Raw genomic sequence first — 2,596 nt, 5'->3', positions numbered from 1 at the left:
GTCGATTTTGCAATATATGTATGTACATATATACGTATAAAAATTCTAAAAATTCAAAAACGGTTGAAGCGATTTGGCAGAAAATGGGTGAGTATGGAACCTCGGTTCGGGTACGTTCTACTTTTTATCGCTTTGTATTAAAAGTCAGAACAATTCACATATAAAAAATATACTTCAAATCATAAGCAATTCATTACTTAAACAAAAAACACAAAATAATATCTTAAAGCATAGTACATACATATGTATAGGAATTAACTGATAGTTGTTACTGAACAAGAAAAAGTTGAATCATAATTTGTGATGAATGCGAAATAACTCGCAGATATTCCTGAAACATTGCACAGAGCAATACAATATTTAAATTTACTTGCATGTGCTAAAGTACTATCATGGTTGCAGCCGATTTACGATTACATTCGATGAATGTTTTAAGGGGTTAGGGGAAGTTAGAATTTTCAAAAAATTAAATTTTTTTCCATTTTCGTTAAGCGTACTATCTTAAAAATATTCCCTGAAACATTCACGTTGATCCTACTAATTATAGGTTTTTGAGTTATTCGAGAAATAAGAAAGAGAGCTCGGGCACTTCAAAGCGCTAGCGTGAAACTTTAAACGCGTTTTTCTCTAAACTATGTTTTTTGAATCGGTGACAACTGCAACTCGAAAACCGTTCAGTAGATTTTAATGAATTTTTAGAATACATAATAAACTCGATCCTGATCAAGGGATTTTTATTTTATTTTATTGCATTATCAATTTTTTAAGACCAATTAACTGTTGATTTTTTCGCAAAAATTTAGAAAAAAATTTCCTGAGGCCGCCATTTTGTTAATTTTGAAAAAATAAAATCCTTCAATCAGGCCCGGGATTATCTATTTATAAAACAAATTTTTTTCCTCCGATTGTTTTTAGATGAATCTCCAAGGACTTATGCTTGTCACCGCAAGTACCTTTTTTTGGAAGAGGGTCAACACAAACAACTATAACTTTGGAATTTGCTTTTTTGTTTTTGAAATTTTCGTGACTTCAAGTCAACACATCCTATAATAGCCATATTACTACTTTTGTAAAATAACATGATTTAGTAGCAAAAAAAATACTGAAAACTCTCATTTTTTCGTGCCTCTGACAACCCCTAACCCCTTAAGTGATGTGAGACTCCCCCCTTCTGTTTTACTCCAGCACTTTTATACACTACTAGCTGACCCCGCAGGCGTTGTCCTGCGTGAAATTATGTGTTTTGAAATGAAAAGAAAGTTGAATTTATATTGTGTTGAAAATCATTTATTTGCGGTTTTTCTACATTTTTTCAATGTTACGCAGCTTGATTAAACAACAAGTTATGGATTTTGTGAGAAAAGTCACAGAATGTGTGTTGTTGAAGTTGTAATCTTAATATTATTAATATGGCAACCTTCTAAATGATATTATCTGTATCATAGATTCCTAACTGTAACCGTAAATTACTTATTACATTGTACATACATTGAATTCAGTTCAGTTCTTATTAAACCTTTAAACCATAAACATTGCGTTTTATTATCAGTGGTGCTCTGCAACAATGGTTATGGGCCCAGGTCAGAACACATAGGGCACCATTTGTTGTAACGGCAGATATTAACTGTAGTGAATTTTCAATTTCGTATGTGCGCGGTTTTTAAATAAGTTTTTAAAATGAGTTTGTCTCTGCAAATCGAAAAACTTGCAGAAGATAATTACGACGTCTGGTCGGTATCTGTGCGCAGTGTGCTAATAAAAAACCAGAAGAGGCAACGCCTCAAGATGTGCAAAAATGGAACACAGCAGACCAAAAAGCGTTGGCATGTTTGTTCCTTAATGTGAAACCGACGCAATTATTGCATATAAAATCATGCAAAACGGCATCAGAAGCATGGCTAAAATTGAAGCAAATTCATATGCCAGTTGGTCCAATAAGAAAAGTGTAGTTATATCAAAAGTTGTTGCGTTTGAATATGCAGCAAAATGATAGCGTGATTCAGTATGTACAGTTGTTTGTCGAAACGGTCAACAAACTAGCGGAATTAAACATACAAATAATGAATGATTTGAAAGTCATAATGTTGTTGTCAAGTCTTCCTAGCTCGTGGGAAACTTTTGTTGTAGCAATTGAGACTCGCGACGAATTGCCAACTTTTGACACAGTCAAAGCTAAAATTTTTGAAGAAGGCACGCGTAGGCAAGAACGAAATGAAAGAGAGGACATGCAAGCAGTGCAAACAAAAACACATATTCAGCGCAAAAGCAACTAAGCACCGTTAGAACACACGATTGGCAAAGCGATGCAACGGAAGAAGTGAAGAAGCAAAAGAAATTTAAATTTAAGGGGAAATGCTTCAATTGTCAACGATCGGGTCATCGGGCAAGTGAATGCCGAAGTTAAAACAAAGTAACCAATAAACAAAATTCATATGAAGAAACATCAAACTGCTTAATGTTTGGAAGCATTGACGAGAAGCAGAAGAAAAACATTTGGTGCATCGACAACGGCGCTACTTCTCATATGTGCTGTAATACGAGTAAAAGTTTGTTTATCAATCAATATGTTGAATCATACGGTATAGGTACTGTATTA

General features: G+C 33.9%; 1 pseudogene; it reads left to right on the top strand.

The window, feature by feature from the left end:
* The first annotated feature begins 1,677 nt into the window (after positions 1–1,677).
* On the top strand, positions 1,678–2,273 carry LOC125779496 (uncharacterized; annotated as a pseudogene).
* Positions 2,274–2,596: the final 323 nt, after the last annotated feature.

This window comes from Bactrocera dorsalis, chromosome 6 (genome assembly GCF_023373825.1).
Source record: "Bactrocera dorsalis isolate Fly_Bdor chromosome 6, ASM2337382v1, whole genome shotgun sequence".
Taxonomy (NCBI): Eukaryota; Metazoa; Arthropoda; class Insecta; order Diptera; family Tephritidae; genus Bactrocera; species Bactrocera dorsalis.
The sequence above is the reverse complement of the archived record's forward strand: the minus strand, read 5'-3'. Positions and strand labels throughout refer to the sequence as shown.